The sequence below is a fragment of the Danio rerio genome, chromosome 14, assembly GCF_052040795.2.
Source record: "Danio rerio strain M-AB ecotype USA chromosome 14, GRCz13ab, whole genome shotgun sequence".
Classification (NCBI taxonomy): Eukaryota; Metazoa; Chordata; class Actinopteri; order Cypriniformes; family Danionidae; genus Danio; species Danio rerio.
In genome coordinates, this window is record NC_141034.1 from 55,275,001 (window position 1) to 55,295,672 (window position 20,672).

Here is a 20,672-nt window from a genome sequence, read left to right on the forward strand (position 1 = left end):
TTACTGCCCTTTCACTTTCCTTCAGGACACATTAATCCTGCTCTCTAGCTCTATTGGAGACATTCAGAAATATTCCTAGCAAATCTAATAAATGTTGGAGACATACCCACTACATAAATGCGCTAAATCGCACTTTATAAATATATATATATATATATATATATATATATATATATATATATATATATATATATGTATGTATGTATGTGTGTGTATAATTACTAATTAGTGTAAATAATTATGATTAAGATATAATATTAATAATTGAAGAGTAAATTATTAAAAATAGTCACATTGATTCTTTATTAGATTCTTCAATACTGAGAAATGAGCGTGAACATGGTCTATATTTAGCCTCTTTACTCATGAATATAGACTTAATATTTCCTTCATCACAGAAACCGATACCATCTGATCTGCTCATCTAAAAATTAAATTGAATAATTAGATCTGAACTCTGGAATATACGTCTCAATGTCACTATGGGCTATATTAAAAGATATACCTGAATACCCAACCTAATCGCAAGCTTTCACAAGTCTGCATCGATATAACAACTTGAAACATCCCAAAACTTCAGGCTGAATTGGTGGCGGAATAAACATGTCAGCCTGGCCGATGCCACCCGTAGACGGAGGGCAGGATGGAAAATATCAGAGCACACCCATGAAATAAGGATGAAATAAGGACCTCACACAAAGCCTGTGATCCCTCTGTGATAGATGCTATCTCTCGTTCAGTGAAGGAGAGTCAGATGGATTGAGAAGGGACACAATTTGGAGTTCAGGATGCAGAATAACAGCTGAGACCTCAGTGAACAGCCGCTCTGAGCAATCCTTTAAGGGCACTTGCATAACTGAAGCTTACCTGTAGAATTCAGGATGTGATCATAACTAAAAACTTATTTGTATCGTATCAGTATCTGAACATTAGTCGTATTAGTCACGAGCAAAAATAGCTTATCTTTGTCATTCTTTTATTTTTACTTATGCTTAGTTTACTTTAGCATGTCAGTGTTAACATTTAAATCATTTTTAACCCGTTGAAGGTTCTGTGACGTGCTTTAAAATGTGCGCTTGTTTTATTTGATGTTTGATGCAATTCTAAACTAAAATATGTAGATAGGGTGAGATGTAAATAAGCCCCTTTTTTTTCCTTTAAAAAAAAAAAGTATAAATAACTAATTATTAAATACATAAATAAATACATAAATAATAGATAAATGAATAAATAGATAAATAAATAATTATTAAATAAATACATAAATAAATGAATAATTAAGTACATAAATAAAAAATAATAAATAAATAAATAAATAAATAAATAAATAAATAAATAAATAAATAAATAAATTATTATTAAATGCATAAATTAATTAACTATTCATTCATTCATTCATTCATTCATTCATTTTCTTGTCAGCTTAGTCCCTTTATTAATCCAGGGTAGCCACAGCGGAATGAACCACCAACTTATCCAGCAAGTTTTAACAAAGCGGATGCCCTTCCAGCCACAACACATCTCTGGGAAACATCCACACACACATTCACAAACACACTTATACACTACGGACAAATTAGCCTACCCAATTCACCTGTACCACATGTCTTTGGAATGTGGGGGAAATATATATATATATATATATTTATATACTCAGAAGAACTGTAATGTTAATATTAAATCATAAAAAAGGGGTAAACTATGTGACCTTTAACGGACTTTGTTTTGAAATTCACCTTATATATTCCTGTTTATTTTTTAGATAACCGACCAAGAAACATACGCTTAAATAACCCACAAATTTTACCAAACTAAATTTGTTTAAAAAAAGATCAGTTTTCAGACAAAAAAGTCATTGTTCAGACATGCTTTCAGTTTCTCCATCACACTCACGCTCAGACAGTTTAGTTTAGTTTGCTTCAAAGCAAGAAAATTATCAGGCTTTTGTAAAAGGCAGGTTATTTTACCAACGATTAGGGTCAATAGTGCTAGCCTAGTACAGATTTCAAAGAAAAATCTTGATATTAAAAAAGGAAACAAAAGCTGGACCACAACAGATCATAATAATCAGGTCATATATAGTTTATAGCAAGCATCATGTTTTTAGTTAGATTGTGTCGTCTGTCATACACAGTAGGTCCATACTAGGGGTGTAACGATACACAAAAGGCACGGTTCGGTTCGGTTCACGGTTTTGGAGCCAAGGTTCGGTTCGGTACGGTTCGGTTTCTGTTTGCTGTGGGGTTAGGGTTGATGTCATGCTAACAGCAATGCTAAGGGACAATTCACTTAATAACAAGAACATCTTAACTTTTTCTTTATTAACTTTGTCATTGCATTTTTAGTACAGTCAGGATACCCGAGTAAACAACTAGAATTAAATAAATACCTCCAATATAGACTAGTCAGAAAAAAACTATTCTCTTTAGTGCAGCCATCTTAACTAAGTAAACTAAAATTAAATAAATAACTGCAGTGTAGATTAGTGAAAGATCTTCTTCAAAAACACCATAATATCCACATTCTCCGATGAGAGGCTTGATCTCTGTGCTGACACAGACGCTCAGTTTTGATTATATGGTTTCATTTAGATAGATAGGTTTCCGTTTAAATTAATGAAAAATATACATATAATGTGTTTGTAAAGTGTTTTTTCATGACATATTCACCAGTAAAATATATTGCGGTTGTGTCTGAAACTAATGTTAGGGTTGTAGCCGGCTGTATGTTTGCCTCCCGATCTCTCACGCTCTCTCTCCCGCTCCCTCTATGCCGGTCATTTATGTAGGTCCACCTTCATGACAGCTGATGCTGTCATTTCTGTAGGTCCGCCTTTTTGACAGCTGATTGGTCAGGAGACCGATCTATCATCATTTGGCGACGCAGCGCGGGAATGTAAAAAGCATGTCAGGAAGAGCGCGAGAGAGAGCGCTTTTTCCTTTGATCTCGTTTTTCGTGTATTTTTCTGACATGATTATGATTTTCGTTGTTTTTGCTTAACTTTCGTTTGGGTAAAATTATTTTGCATTACTTTTGCCCACTTTAAGAAATTTTGTGAGGTTTGTACATTTTTATTTCAATTGATTTGTATATTATCCGCTCCTTCCCGACAATATAGCTGTATCTCCTCAAGTTCAGTCTTAGTGTAAGGTGGATAGGGAAAATGTCATACGATTTCCATTTTGTTAACACGTAGAAAATGTATTGTTAAAGACATCAGGTAAGAGGTGAAGGTCATCTTTGTTTATTTTATTCAGTATAGGGAAGAATGCGGCGCACAGCGCTGAAGGCCTTTTTTTTCTTTTCATCAGTTTTAGCGAGGTAAGAGGGGTTATTCATGAGTTAGAATTGTTTCATTATATTTATTTATTTTGTTTGTCTTCACTATCACCCCCTTGCTCGAGTTTAACTAATTTTTGTTTGATACTTTTGTTTGAATTTGTTACTTTATTATATTATTTTTATTAGTGTAAATATTTCTCTTTTTTTGTATATTTGGGCATTATTCTGGTTTTACTTTTGTACATTAAATCACTTTTGTTGGCAGTTCTGTTGCTTACACCCTCACATTGTGAAATTACCCCACTTTTTAAATGTTTTTCCTTACAAGTAAGTTTCGTGAAACAGTTGAGACAGACAGGCAGGCGTTTTGTCTACGACACGAATTCTATTCCTGTACTCAACTGGAAAACCAAAATGTTCCCACACAGATGACTTAAATGTGTCTTGGGGATCTGCAATCTCAGTACTATGTGAAGCAGCCATCCTGCGTCCAGTAGTAACGAGTGTGATGCTTACTCAAGTCACATGACATAACATGCACTAAAATACTAACTTTAGAATATAATATTTAGAACAAATCCTCATCATTACTAAAACAATTTAATCAAATATGATATTAAAGATGCGTTTAAATTGGTTCAATTAGTTAGAGACAAGTGACGTCAACCTCAACAATGGGCAGCAGGGGGCGTGAGAGTACCGCGGTACGCCACGAGAGTTTCGCGATACGTATCGTGGTTGGTGTATCGCGATATTTCGGTTCGGTTTTAATATCGTTACATCCCTAGTCTATACGTCTGTTATTTTTACTAAAGAAGATATATTATTTGAACCTGAATTAGAATAGAATAGAAACTGTATTAGGTAAAAAATAAATAAAACAAATGCACAGTACACTGAAAAAATGATTCAAAGATGATTACTTGGATTTACTAAATCTTTTTAAGTCAAGTGTTTGTAAACAATTTATTTGGGCTAAATTTAAACAAACAAATTAAGTTGACGATTACTAAATGTAGTTTGTGTGTTTAAATTCAACACATACAAATTGGTCGCAACAATTTTGCAGACATAATTTTTTTCAGCGTATCAGGATCTGTATCGATCAAAACTCAAATTTTGGGATCGGATTGGTTCCAAGAAAATGGTATTGGTGCATCCCTACAAAATACCGTTCTGCTTTTAGTTGTTGCTTATTTGTTTCTTCTTCCTGCTGAACCAAACAAATAGTCCTTCAGTTAACTGCACTATACGTTATTAATGCCCCACACTGGTTGCACTCTATTAGCTAATGGTGTAGTTTGTGTAGTTCTGTAGCGCCTCCCTCTAGAATATGATGCAGCTCATAATGTTCTATAAACATGCATGCTACTTTAGACAGCCGTGTGCTTTCTCTACCTCACTGTATGCCATAAAGTTTTATGATGCATATGATTTCAGAGGGGGGATTTGGCTTGTAGACATGGTGTGAGCATGTTTGTGTGTGGTTTGCGTGTGTGTCTGCATGTTTGTGAGTGTGCGTTCTCAAGTATTTGTTTGTGTGTGTGCATATGTGTTGTGTGTGCTTGTGTGAGTGTGTGTGCATGCATATGTTGTGTGTGTTTGTGCGTGCATATGTTTGTGTTTATGAGTGCATGCGTGAATATGTAGTTTGTGTGGGTGTGTGTGCATATGTACTGCTTTCACGTGTGTTTCACGTGGGTTTGAGCATGTTTGTGCATATGTATTGTCTGTCTGTGTGTGTGTGTGTGTGTGTGAGTGCATTCGTGCATATGTTTTTGTGTGGGCATTAGCGTGTGCGTGAATACTGTATGCATTGTGTGTGAGTGCATGTGTGCATGTATACAAATGTACTGTGTCTGCGTGAGTGCATATGTACTGTTTTTGTGTCTGTGTGTGAGTGTATTGTGTGTTTGTGAGTGTAAGTGCATGCATGCTTATGTACTCTGTGTGTTTGTATGTGTGTGCGCGAGCGTATGTGCATGCACGTATATATTGTGCATGTATGTGGGCATTTGTACTGTGTAAGTGTGTGTGCAGGTGTATGTACATATCCGTGTGTGTGTGTGTTTGTGTGAAATTGTGTGTGTGCATGCATATGTACAACTTATGCACGTGTGTGTTTGTGTGAAAATGTGTGTGTGCATGCATATGTACAACTTATGCACGTGTGTGTGTGTGTGTGTGTGTGTGTGTGTGTGTGTGTGTGTGTGTGTGTGTGTGTGTGTGTGTGTGTGCGTGTGTGTGTGTGTGTGTGTGTGTGTGCGTGTGTGTGTGTGTGCGTGTGTGTGTGTTCGTGTGTGTGTGTTCGTGTGTGTGTGTTCGTGTTCGCGTGTTCGTGTTCGCGCGCATTTAGGTCTTAGTTGAATTAGCCCAGAAGGTGTTGAGTGGCATATGGAGGGCAGCTGGTTCTTTGGCCTCTGGGATCTCCAGGGTCATTTGTGGATGAAGGGGCAGTTGGTTAATAAAAGATCTTCTGAAATCTCTCTCAATGCTGAAATGAATTTTGTGAATGTATTCACAAAACATTTGATCTTGAGAGTTCTCTTAAATATCAGTAAACATTTTAGCTGAGAATTTCCTCTTAAAACCTGTTCATAAATCTCCTGAGATATTTGAAGACGGCAAAACAACGAGATTCAGAAAGTGTCAGACTTTAAATGTCTATTTGAAGCCCTCCCCCTACTGAAGCCACCTTTTCTCAACTTCATTTCAGGCGAGATGCATCTCAAAAGAGCCTAATCTCTGACAGAGACTCCTCCCCTTCATCATCAGCCAATCACTTTGTGCATATGGTTAATAATCATGCTGACCTCAGCCATAGCAAGCGCTTAACCCTGCCTTCGCTCTTATCTAGGGATAGTTCACCCCAAAACAAAACTGTACTCACTATCTATTGACCCTCAAGTGGTTCTCTTTTGAACTCTAAAGATGATATTTTGGAGAAAGATGAAAACCTGTAAAGCCTAGTTCACACTAGAGGATTTTAAGCCTGATTTGAGCCCGATTTGGAAGTTAACGAGCTCGCCGACAGATCGGGCTGTGATCGGGAAGAAATCTGCGGGTGCGCAGCGCTCGCCGCTCTTTATGTGTGAACTACTGAACAACGCATCAACGAGGCTCGCTGACGCGTCGCCGACACCTCGCAGACGGAAATCCAACATTTAGCATGCTAAATATTCCAGAGCAGTCGGCCGACTCAACCCCACGTGTGGTCAGATGTAGTGACAAGCTGCAGCCAATGAGAGAGCATATCAGCATGAGCTGAATGCCTGTGCGCTCAGGAGCTCGGCAGAAACATCTGTGATTGGTCAGAATGGGCATCAACGCACTCGCTTCATTCTGTACAAGGCTCAACAATAAGGACTGCCCGAGGCCCAGGGCCAGCTTGAGAGACACTTGGGACAGTAGACCGGATCATTACTGGCCCGATTGGGACAGTGCTGCCTTGTCACTAACATTTAATTTGTCTGTGACTATTTGTCAATTGAGTATGTACTTTTAAGTCTTTAAACACTGCCTTCTCTGTGATGTCATAAACACCATATTGCTTTCCAGTTCCAGTATTGACCATGATATTTTTTTCTGTAACCTGGTAAAAACCAGTACAGCGAAGAAACGGCAACATGAGGGCAACCTCAAATTATAAGGCTAAAAGAAAATTTCTGTTTCTAACGTGTTGGAAGTAGAAATTTACGTGTGACTAACACGCCAGTTTGACAAGTCAGACACCTTTTTTTAACATTTTCCATCCTGCTCTTTTTGTTTGCATAACACTTTTATTTACAATTTATTTTAAGTATTGAAATTCTAGATTCACAGACTTTATTTTTGACACATTATTTAAAATGTGGCAAAAAAAAATAGCTATTAACTTCCCTTATTTTGGTGGGGCCAGTGAAAATTTTGGCAGGGCAAGTAAAAATCTGAACCACTGGCCCGATCGGACCAGTAGAAAAAATCCATAGCGTTGAACCCTGCTGTGTTAGCACAGACATGAGTGTAGGCTAAATTAACAGTGGAACTAGAATTCTGTAACTAGAATTACCATACTGCTCATTCTGACTGTTCTCATATGAAACGCCATATTGTCACAACATATTTACATTCAAAGCTATTATTAAGATATTAAAATTAAGCTTTGAATGTCTGGCATCATAATTAATGACACATTACCCTAAAAATATCATCTTTTTTTGGTAATACAGCCTATAAATATGTAGTTAAGATACTTCAACATGCAAAGGTCTTGGCTTTCATTTTCACTTTCAAGCAGGAGCTATTTCACGGCACAGAATATGCTGTTTTGAAAGATATCTGAAGTAAATTGATGTTTTTGCCATCAGAAAGTTTTGTTTATGTTAGCAAGAAGTTGCTAGGCACAAAATGCACACATATTTACATACATTTTGACTCATGCTCAGTTCTTTACTGTTTTGTAATAAAAAAAAATAACAATGTCAGAAAGAAATACACGGATAGTTAGAAAACGGCAGGGTGTTATTTGTTAGTTTTATTTCAAAGAGGTAATTACAAAAATTAAAAACTCTCTGTGTATCAGTCCACTGGAACCTGCAGATGAGTGATTAATCCGCTGATGAATCAGCTGATTTGACGATGTTTTTAAATGCTTTCTCCAAAGCTTGAAACGCTGTCAGTGATGTCATCAGCACACAAGCAGCCAATAGTGTTCAGCATTTTCTGACGACTCCTCCCTCAAAATTTCATTGGCTGTGGTTTGGTAGCTTGAATGAGCTGATGGGGAATGAGTTGTTGTCAGATCCTCCAGTGTGTGACCCCCCTCTTGTAGCTCATTCACAGAGTGTTGCGTAGTGTGAACACCACAGAGATTAAAAGACACAAAGTCAAGTCATGTAGTGTGAACGGCACAGTGATCTGCTGATGTTTAAAATCGTGTAGTGTGAACTAGGCTTAAGTGACTTCATTAGTGAGAAAACAAATACCATGGAAGTCGATGGTTACATGCTTTCAGCTTTGTTTTTCAAAGTATTTTCTTTTGTTTTCAACAGAAGACAGAACGGGGTGTCGGCAGGGTCTTAAAAAGTATTAAAAGTTGTTAAGTTAATTGACCCTTCGCTAAGCCACACCCAAAAACCACCATCCACCAATCATGGCTTAGCAACCGTTGCTACCTGCAGGGGCTCTGTCAAGCTTTCGTGTGAGGGAAACAGACCAAAGCGTTGTGCATATGGATTGTGCAAATCTGACACCCGGTATCCTTAAAGTTTGGATGGGATGGTGGAATTCTTTCCCTTTTCAAAACCAAAAACCCAAGAGGAGAAATGCCAGGGTGGATCAAACTATGAGAGGGGCGCTAAAAAAGCGGAGATAAGTTGGTTTTGTTTTGATATTCCTGACACATTCAGTGATAGACAGACGGCAATAACTCAAACACCTCTTACCCTAAACAGATCTAAACTGTGTTTCCTACATAAATACAAAGCAGGTCATGTTTCACAGCTGTCTTATTCTTCTTTTTTTTGTTGCTCTATATTGTGACTTTAACCTTTGTCATAGTAACTTAGTCATACAAATAGTGAGTAGGTCATAATGACATGAGTTATTGATCCGGAAAATTCGAAGCTGCGAATCTGTTGCTAACTTTACTGAACTTCATATTTGCATGAATACCAAGCTACGAATATTTGAAATTACAAATCTACAGAACAAAACTGAGATATGATCACAAACTGAGCACTTGCGATCAAGGCTGGAGTGGGACTCCTTTTCTGGAGTTTCAAGCCTCAGACCGGCCTACCTCAGTTCAGGACTGACTATATTAAAATAAGGTCATTTCCAATTCAGTTTCTAATGACACTATCAAGTCTTTTTAAAGAAAACAGCTGCTTTAGAACTTCAAATGTTCAACAACCTTACAGTTTTATATGTCTCAACAATAAAAATGGGAGAAAAAAAATTACTCAGACAAGGATCAAACCCGGGTCTACAGCATCGTAAACTAACGTGCTATCCACTGAACCACTCAGCTATTCATTGAGTAGTGACTCATCCAAGTTATATCATCCTTTACTTGCAGGTTGCATCTTGCTCACTGAGCTGCCAGAAAATAGATAAAAAGAGTAGAGCTGCGGTAAAATAATGAATAAAAAAGCTGTGGTCAAGTAAATAAATACATAAATACATTTAAAAGTGTGGCTGCTGAGAGCAACAGATTCTGGAGCTAGGGATACCAGCCCTCGCGGCCAAAAAACGGACCGGCCCACCGGAAATTCTCCCGGTCCTCCCGATTAGCCAATCAGGGCCTGCTTGCGATCAATATACTTTACCCGCAGCTGTTTTTCAGTCATTTATATAGAGCACACAAACATACTGACACTTATATGTAACTTACTGTACATTGTTATGGGTCAATGATGCTAATATTCGGCACAAATCCATCAGTTTCCCCTTTCTGGCTGCTCTTTCTATGAATGAACTAAAATTGGTGAAACATGCCTGGTCTGATAAGTCTATTTCTGCTGCCACATTTGGATGGTCTGGTCAGAATTTGCCGTCAACATCATGAAAGCATGGATCTATCCTGCCTTACAGCAACGGTTCAGGCTGGTGGTGGTGGTGTAATGGTGTGGGGGAGATTTTCTTGGCACACTTTGGGTCCATTAGTACCAATTGAGCATTGTGTCAACGCCACAACCTACCCGAGTATTGTTGCTGACCATGTCCATCCCTTTAAGACCACACTGTCTCCATCTTCTGATGGCTACTTCCAGCAGGATAACACACCATGTTATAAAATGTGAATCATCTCAGACTGGTATTTTGAACATGACAATGTTGAATTTATACGACAAAAGATTAAGGGGGAAAAGGGGGTCCAACCCGGTAATTTAGGTGTACCTATTAAAGTGGCCGGTTAGTGTATGTAATCTGAGAATTTAACTGAAAACAAACAGGAATTGCATTTTCAGATTTCAGTTTTAGATTACAAGGGCAAACCCTTTTTTTCTGATGGCATAGCTGAATCATTCTCCACCAAAACTAGCAATGTGAGCTAACAACATCAGTATAGTTAGATTTGATTTCATGTGTACCTTAAAGAAAATTTCTTTCGGTCCTAAATTGAGCAGGCACGCCCATTATTTAAAACATTTTCCCTTAAATCGGCAAGTAAGGAGCTACCTTTAGCCTTAAGATGTCTTCTGAAGACGGGCTGTAGTTTCTACAGTACAGTAGGTGGTCTGGTCCACTTGATGGTGACTCAAAGCTGAAGTTTGTGTATTTCTGTGAACCCGCAGGCCACTCGTCTCCCTCACGACTTCTGAACAGGGAAGGAATATGACAGACTGTGTTTGTGTGGTGAAAGCTCTGGAAATCATGCGGCTGTGTTACCTCAGCCCACACATCTCTGAGCTGGAACTCGCAGAGGCAGACCTTCTCAAACGGTAAGAAAAAAAAACAAGCATGCGAGCTGGTTTCACCCTTATTTTCCCTGCTTCCCATGAAAGCTTTAGAAGACGCTTGTTATTTAGAAATATTATCGATTTGGGTGCACTGATAGACAGTGTTGGGGGTAACACATTACAATTAACGCGAGTTATGTAATAATAATATTTTCTAAGCAGTCCCTTCAGGATTTTGAGGGCCTTTTTTTCTGAATTGTGAGACCTTGAATGACTGATTTTGCTGCGGCTTTTCTTAATATTTGCGGCCTTTCTTTGTGTTGATTTGCTGTAAAAAAATTATACCACAGACAATTTATATATATATATTATAATATATATTATTATATATATATATATTAGGGATGGGAAGATTAACCGATATGTATCGATACACGGTCATGCGCGTGCACGATGCGAGTGCATCGGTAGAGCAGCAGAGGATGAATGAAATTTTGGAAGCAAATCGAGATGCATCGGTTTTTGCGAGATGCATCGGTTTTTCCAAGATACAGCTTTTATTTTTAATATAGAATGTATTTTTTATTTATTAGCAAGTGTTGTCAACCTGTTTTTGGCGCATAATTTAATCGACCTACATAAAGTAGCAATGGACTTGCGGATGTGTACACAACGGATGTGTACACAACTCAGTGTATCATGTGTGCGGATGAAGCTAGTGGTGCGCCCTCAGAAAGTGCCCTCAGAAAGCGCGAGAAGCAAAACAAACATTTTATTCCCCACTGAGTTTTAAATCTAAAGTATGGCAACATTATGGATTTTGCAAAAAGGATAGACGACTTGACAGGACAGATGCAATTTGCAAAATGTGCCGCGCATCTGTAAAATACACGGGCAGTACGACTAATCTGAAATCTCAGTTGAAGCGGTGCCACGGTGATGTTGTGAAAGCGTCTTCCAGTGTTCCTGCATCCCCGGCTTCCTGCTCTGCTTCAACTGTAGCTACAGTACCAGCTCCAAAAGTGGTGAGAAAAGCAACAGTTTTGTGCGCTCTACGCCAATAACGAACGCTATTGCATTGTTCATCTGCAAAGATATTCAGCCTAGTGTCACGGAGAACGAAGGTTTTAAACACCTCCTCCTGTTAATTTTTATTTATTTATATTTTTATTAGCCTGTTGTTTACAGTGACAGTGATGTTTCAAAGCAGCATAACACTGCTAGTTCACCACCTTAAGTTTTGAATATTCAGTGGCACAACATATCTTTGTAAAACTTGTTTTCATAGTTGAAAAGTTAAATCACAATTCTTGTTGTGCAATGATAAACCTTTATGTTGAAAGAGTGCAAATATATGTATTTTTAATATTTATTGCACTTATACATTTTGTTTATCTTGAAAATACTTAAATAATATGTGCTATAGGTTCTAAAATGGCCCTCTACTGTAAACTGATACTCTGGCTCTGAGAGAAAAGCCAGTTTGTAAAAAAAAGTCTTGGTTTTGCTTGGTTAATAAATAATTAAACTCATTCAATGGCACAGCATCCTTTCTTACATCATCTCATAAACTTGATCTAATAAGTTAGTGCTGAATTATCGCATTGTATCGGGATATGGGTGTGAATCGTATCGTGTTGCATCGCAATATGTCACAAATGTATCGCTAATATATCGGATCGTATTCTTTGTATCAAGATGCGTATCGGATCGGCATTATAGCTTAGATGCCCATATATATATATTACTCCTAGACCCAGACACTGTGTTCTGTAATATAAATTTAAAGGATGCAGTATGTTTTAAATATGTAAATTGTGTTTGCACAACAGCTCAAAGATTAAAATCCATTGTTTATTTCTTCAAAGTCCGTGCTTTCTTCATGTGGTATTGCTGTGTGTTAATAACTCAGTTAGTAACCTTGTTCCCTATCATTGTAGATATGTTTGATTGAGTGCCGTAGTGTATTTCGCTTTAAATCGCTTCAGGAAAAAAATATTACATGTAAACATAACAGCAGTGATGCACACATGCTAAACAACTCATTGGGTTGTTTGTAATCTAATATGATTATTTGTTATCATCAACGCATTGCTTGCCATGTGTTGTTGATGTAAGATTGTATTTAGTTTGATCTGAATATTCATAGATTATATTGAGTGTGCGTGAGAGCTGTAACAACACACACACACACACACACACACACACACTGGTTTACTGGTTTGTCAGCCTTCACAGCAGCACGATGGAAAGGTGCGCCGGTCACTGAATCCAGCATTGGGGTTCTCCAACACAATCTCATGGCAATTCGTAACTTTTTGATTTATTGGCTAATTCGTATGAATTTGTACAATTTAGTACGATTTGCTCATCCCCCAATGACGGTTGGGTTTAGGCGTGGGGTTAGGTGCCACACATCCTTTTTAAAATCATACATTTTCGTACAACTGAACTCTGAATTTCGTACGACTGAATTAGCCACTAAACTGGCAAAACGTAAAATACTTGCGTTTTCTCGTGAGATCAGGCTGGGTTCTCAACTCGCCGCACATTCTGTCTTTATATTATGTTCTGTGTTTGTCATATCATATGTGCTCAATGCTCAGATGTTGAATCAAAATCTGACTGCGAGGGCAAATCTGCACCTGCAGTTGAGTGAAGCTGTCAGCTGTTTATCGTAAACTTTTCATCTATTATTTTTCTTGCAGTTGACAGCAAGAACGAACACAGAAGCATTGTCTGATCAACAAGCAGCAGCTGAGTGTGTCCAAAAGAATCTAAAACGCCAAATAGGATGAATCTATGCCGCATTTCATAAAGTAATACAATCTCTATTTAGCTTTTCGTTTGTACGGTGGCTCTGAATTGTCAAAACACCTCTAAAAAGGCTTTTTCTGACTTTACATATTTTACATATGTACACCACTGTAATACGTTTTATTCAAGAACATTTGAGCTGGCTTCAGTCCTTAGCTCTTACATTTTTATTTTGTTTAAAATATATTTAACTTAATTCCATTTTGTTATTTAACCTATTATTGTTATGCAACAATCAAGTTGTATGTTAATTTACTATAAAGAAAAGGAAATTATGTATTTTTTGCATGCTGATGTACGTGAAATCGTGAATATAGGTCTTTAATCACCTTGCCGTTTTGAAATGATAGCTTTTTTTGCTTTATAGACTATTCAGTTCATAAGAGCAGTTCAATCTCTTATGAAGTTTGCTGTACTATACTATGAAATGTTGAAATATTTATAATTCTAGGCCTATATATATCGGCTATCTGCCTCCAAATCTGAACAGTTATTGATTATCGATATCGGTAAAAAAATCCATATCGGTGCATCCCCAATAAAAAGCAAATACGTTATGGAACTAATTACTTTTTTCGGGAATTAACTCAATATTGCAATGGATTACTTTCAATTTTATCAAATGAGAATAGATGAGGGGAGAAACTCAACTACTGAAATGACAGCCTGATCTCATGAGGAAACGTAAGTATTTTACGTTTTGACAGTTTAGTGGCTAATTCGTACAAATTCGTAAAAGTTCAGTCGTACGAAAATCTACGATTTTAAAAAGGAGGCGTGGCACCTAACCCCACCCCTAAACCCAACCACTGGGTGATTGGGTGATGAGCAAATCGTACGAATTCATATGAATTAGCCACTAAATCAAAAAGTTACGAATTGCCGTGAGATTGCGTTGGAAATGAACTGAATTCACTTTTAGCTAGCTAGATCTGAAAAAAGAAATACACCTTGTATGAAGCCAGCTAAATTGAACTAGTTTCATAACTGATGAGTTTTACAGACTTCTGTAATCCTTGAACACTTTTACATTTTAATCTTTTTCAAGGGTTCATATTTTAAATAAAGTGTCTCTACTCTATTGTTTTTTTTACCTACTATAGATTAAATGTGGATGTGAAACAAGATAGTTCTGAAAGCAGCTATTGATTATTGTTCATTGAAGTGAGCAGAACTTTGAACTCTGTAAGAATATTCATGGCTTATATGATAAGTGTGATCTGCCAGTCTTTTTTGTGTGCCTTCTGATGGACCGGAGTGGGAGTTGACAACATGCTGGGATGTTGCTGCTTCAAAGCATTGGCTTGAGAAAGAAAAAAAAATACATACGCTTTCTGACACTGTTGTTGCAAGGCAGACCCAGACTTCGAGTAGCATTTAAAGATTATTACTGCATTGTGCATTATATACAGTCATCCACAGTATTTTAGTGCATTTCATTTACGCACACATACATCAACTGCTAGTGATGCATCAGTCATGAAATAACATGGCTGATTTTTATTTAATTCTTTAAGATTTATTTATTTTTTTATTAAAAATAAAAAATAAAAAGCAGGAAAAGTGTGGAAGATATGTTGCCTATTGAAATGGATCAGAGAATAAATACAGGGTTCACACGCTCCTTGAAAGTCTTAGAAAGTACATGCGTTTTAGACTTGAATTCAAAGCCTGCAATGTACTTAAATACAAACATACAGTTAAAGTCAGAATTATTAACCCCCTTTTTATTTATTATTCTTTTTTTCAATATTTTCCAAATGATGTTTAACAGATTCAGGACATTTTCACAGTATGTCTGATAATATTTTATCTTCTAGAAAAAGTCTTATTTGTTTTATTTCGGCTAGAATAAAAGCAGTTATACATTTTTTTAAAAACATTTTAAGGTCAGTAATATTAGCCCCTTTAAGCCAAAAGTGTCCAAGAAGATGCCCAAAATCTTTACATGCAATGGAAAAGACTGTTTAGATGCATCCCACTGATGAGAAGATGACGGATAAGTACTGTAAAATCACCAAATAGCCTTAAACAATACATAAATGCGCTACAGAATGTTCCATTTACACACATGCGCACACACACATGCACAAATTGCATGAAAACACATCAGCCTTTCACAGCGTAATCTTCACTACTCATTGCTTAAGTGCTTTTAAAACTCCTTTTTACTCATACTTGGAGTAATAATTTCTCAAATTTTACTCTACATTACACTACAGTTCACTACATCTTTGCACAAGTAATGATACCTTTACTGGAGTCTGATTTTCCAGTACTCTTTCCACCACTGATCACTGCAGTATTAAACTGAATGGATGAAGCACTCAGACTCTGTCCTCATCTGGCTGGCTGGACCAGGCTTGGGTTACCATGGAGAACGGAGGCAGCAGGACTCCTGCTGCATATTCACAGCGCACAGATATACCTGTTCACTGGAAAATAATTATCCCATCCTCTTACTGTGCTAAACTGGCTCATCAGGGTTGGATATATAAAGTAGGCTTCTGCTTGCATCAGGTTTTCTTCTTGGGATTATTTACTGAAGCTTTTATTTTGATATGATAGTAGCATCATGATACTAACCTGAGCTGCATACGCGATTACTTTAACAGGTATCATGATGACCAAACAATAGCAATATAAATATGCTCATGAACAGTTTCTGTGTTTAGTGTTTCACATTTATTTACAGTTATGAATTCCATTATGGGATGTTTATCTCTGCTCTGTCTACTTTTGATGTTAAAAATTCAGCTCTACAGAAAAATTACCAATAACAAAAATAATAAGCATCTAAATTTGTAGAAATAGAAGTTATGCAATAGAAAAAAATCGCAATATATAAACCTTTGAACATTTTCAATATACTGTCACTGGCCACTTTATTAGGTATGCCTGTCCAAATGCTCGTTACACAATTGTCTAATCAGCCAATCACCTGGCAGCAACTTAGTGCATTTAGGCATGCAGACATGGTCAAGATGATCTGCTGCTGTTTAAAGTGAGCATCAGAATGGGGAAGAAAGGGGATTTAAGTGACTTTGAACATGGCATGGTTGTTGGTGCCAGACGAGCTGGTCTAAGTATTTCCGAAACTGCTGATCTGGGATTTTCACACACGACCATCTCTAGGTTTTACAGAAAATGGTCTGAAGAAGAGAAAATATCCAGTGAGCGGCAGTTCTGTGGGCGCAAAGGCTTTGTTGATGCCAGAAGTCAGATGAGAATGGCCAGACTGGTTCCAGCTGATAGAAAGGCAACAGTAACTCAAATAAGCACGTGCTACTACCGAGGCCTGCAGAAGAGCATGTCTGAACACACAACACGTCCAACCTTGAGGCAGATGGGTTACAGTAGCAGAAGACCACACCGGGTGCCACTCCTGTCAGGTAGGAACAGGAAACTGAGGCTACAATTCACACAGGCTCACCAAAACTGGACAATAGAAGATTGGGGAAACATTGCCTGCCCTGAGTCTCCATTTCTGGTGCCACATTCACATGGTCGGGTCAGAATTTGGCATCAACAGCATGAAAGCATGGATTCATCCTTCCTTGTATCAACAGTTCAGGCTGGTGATGGTGGTGTGAGGGAGATTTTCTTGGCACACTTTGGGTCCATTAGTACCAATTGAGCACCGTGTCAAGGCCACGGCCTACCTGAGTATTGCTGCTGACCATGTCCATCCCTTTATGAGCACAGTGTCTCCATCTTCTGACGGCTACCTCCAGCAGGATAACTCGCCATGTCATAAAGCCTGAATCATCTCAGACTGGTTTCTTGAACATGACAATGAGTTCACTGTACTCAAATGGCCTCCACAGTCACCATATCTCAATCCAATAGAGCACCTTCGGGATGTGGTGGAACGGGAGATTGGCATCATAGATCTGCAGCCGACAAATCTGCAGCAATGTGATGCTTTCATGTCAATATGGAGCAAAATCTCAGAGGAATATTTCCAGTACCTTGTCGAATCTATGCTTATGAATCTATGGGGTCCAACCCGGTGCTAGTAGGGTGTACCTAATAAAGTGGTCGGTGAGTGTAGCCTATGTGGTTATAGAAAAAAGTACAAAAAAAAGTATAAAAATTTAAAAGCACTATATCTGTGTAAACAGAGACATAGAAGTGTTTCTAACAAAGTGCATAAGAGAGAAACGGACTGTATCCTATAGGCAAGCCCACTCACCTGTATGGAGTACTCTAGAGCTACCGGATATATGCCCAGGGTGTGTGCACAAATATGTCCAGCGGGTGTTCAAAGTTTTTTAGGTGACTAATATTGTAGATATTCATTATCACTAAGGGTGTCACGATCCTTCAAATCACAGGTGTCAAACTCAGTTCCAAAAGGGCTGCAGCTCTGCACAGTTTAGTTCCAACCCTAATTAAACACACCTGATCCTGGTCCTTCAGGCTTGTTTGAAACCTACAGGTAAGTGTGTTGGAGCAGGGTTGGATCTAAACTGTGCAGGGCTGAGGCCCTCCAAGAATTGAGTTTGACACCCCTGCTCCAAATCCTTGATTCGATTACATTTTTGATTCTAAAGTCACAATGACAATGTGTGTGCGTCTGTGTCTGTGTGTGAATGAGTGTGTGTGGTCACGTGATTTGCGTTTTCAGCGGTAGTGAGGAAGGAGGGCTGCTCAGAAATGCTACACGCCAGTGTGGATGTGGATCGTTGTTGTTCTAAAATGCCATTTAAAAACAAAGACATATTAGTGTAAACAGGGCCTGAGTGTGTATTTTTCGCGTGCGGATTTGCAACGGGTGCGGGGCGGAGGATCGCGATGCGCCCATCTTCTATCATCCCAACCGTAATACGTACATAGCAGAGCTTGCAAACTGTTTTTTTTTTTGTCTACAACACGAACGTTGTCAACATAACTAACTGGAAATAAAAAAATGCTTACACACCGGTGACTTCATTGAAAGAGGAGAGGGTTTAAGCTCTGTCGACGGGTCTCCTGCATCTGCAGTTTAACAAGCCTGTTTTTTCCCGCTTGGCAAGCCAAGCTGACGTGACATGGGGGCGTGGCAGCATCGACGATTCTATTTTTTGATTCGATAATCGAAGTTGAGCATAAATTTTTATCGATTTCGATTAAAAATCGAAATCGTGACACCCCTAATTATCACAGGCGTCACGTTGGCGCAGTGGGTAGCACGATCACCTTGCAACAAGAAGGTTGCTGGTTCGAGCCTCAGCTGGGTCAGTTCGCATTTATGAGTGTGCATGTTCTCCTCATGTTGGCGTGGGTTTCCTCCGGGTGCTCCGGTTTCTCCCACAGTCCAAACACATGCGCTATAGGAAAACTTAATAAACTAAACTGGCCATGTGTGTGAATAAGAGTGTATGGGTGTTGCCCAGTGATGGGTTGCAGCTGGAAGGGCATGCGCTGCGTAAAACATATGCTGGATAAGTTGGCGGTTCATTCCGCTGTGGCGACCCCTGATTAATAAAGCGACTAAGCTGAAGAGAAAATGAATGAATGAAAGTTCATCATCACGATTTATTGCAGCCTGATCTCACGAGAAATCGTAAGTATTTTACGTTTTGCCAGTTTAGTGGCTAATTCGTACAAATTCGTACGAGTTAAGTTGTACGAAATGGTACGATTTTAAAAAGGAGGCGTGGCACCTGACCCCACCCCTAACCCCAACCGTCATTGGGGGATAAGCAAATCGTACTAAATTGTATGAATTAGATTGTACGAATTCATACGAATTAGCCACTAAATGAAAAAGTTACGAATTGCCGTGAGATTGTGTTGTTTATTGTATATCACCAGATGTCTAATATAAGCTGCACGCAGGCAAGAGAAAGACAGCAGGTGAAATGGAGAAAAAGACGGACGGAGGGAGTAAAAGGCAACAGCCGCGAGCCCTCGGGCTGCATTCTGACTAACAGCTTTGTGTCTTTTTCCTGCTGCTCTGCGGAGACAACATTCTGCTAGCTGTCTAGCCTACGCTAAGACGCACTCCGTCCTCCCCGCCTCAGGGGAGCCGTTCTGTCCTGCCTCTGCCTCCCAGCAGCTTCCCTTTTGTTTTAATTATCCATCGTCTAACGAGGAGAAATTTATGCCTCTTCTAATTTCACTGCTGCCTCCTCCTCCCACCAATGGCATCATTATTATACCTGCTGCCTTACTGCAGGATTCACTGCGTTATACACACTGCTGGATAGGTTATTGATGAATTATCATCTGTAACTGATAATATTGAACTAAATAATTAAATGAGAAAATGTGTAGTCTGCGATATAATGTCAGTATGGCAATGTAATCTGACTTCTTTTGGATTACATTTAGGAGTGACCAAAATCCAACGTCGAGCCAACATCTTAAACCAACGTCATATTGACATCAAATACTGACATTTATTCATCAGGTATGGCAACCAAAATCTGATAGACATCATAGTGGTAACATCCACACATCGTCAAGCTGTAACATCATTAGACGTTGATATATGATTGATTTTTAGGTTGGCCTTTGACATGGACGTCGGCCTGACGTTGGGTTTTAGTGTCAAACAGATTTTCATTTTCAAATTAAATGCAACGTTCCCATGATGTTGGGCTACATAGTCAATCTGATGTTATGTTGACGTCTTGTGCCTGCTGGGTACATTCAGATCTCATTCAGGCTCACACTTTCCCCCACCAATGGCATCAGTACTAGGGATGTCCAGATCCAATCGTGCAATCAAAAATCGGACCTGATGACTTGGTTGCAGACTTAAATGAAATTGGAAATTACCTCCCGATCAGGACTATAATAAATAATAAATAATAATAGATAATAGATAATAATAAAAAAAATATATATATATATATATATATATATATATATATATATATATATATATATATATATAATTGTGGGTCGGTTGCGGGTGGATGTAGCGGGAAATGAAAGTGGACCAGTGGAAAAGCAGAGAGTGGGATTTGCAGAATGGAAAGATGAGACACTCAAAATAATGGATGAAGTGCAAGAGTAGCCTACTGTTCACGGTTTCAGTTCAAGGAGTCATCAGAGGAAAATCTGCTCTCGTTCTGGGAGAAACAAGATTGCTTATTTCCATGACTGCAGCGCCTTGCGAGGAGAATCTTGTTCATTCCTACAACACGCGGTGCGAGCGAACGCTCATTCAGTTCAGCTGGCCACGTTTTGGAGCCGATG

General features: G+C 38.5%; 1 long non-coding RNA gene across 5 annotated transcripts in view; it reads left to right on the forward strand.

Moving 5' to 3' along the window:
• The window catches only part of LOC141377613 (uncharacterized), a 322,793-nt gene that overhangs the window by 79,080 nt on the left and 223,041 nt on the right, over positions 1-20,672 (forward strand). For all 5 annotated transcript variants that reach the window (XR_015507993.1, XR_015507989.1, XR_015944971.1 and 2 more), the window contains exon 2: positions 10,560-10,706. This is a non-coding gene — a long non-coding RNA (uncharacterized LOC141377613). The remainder of the gene's footprint in view (positions 1-10,559; positions 10,707-20,672) is intronic.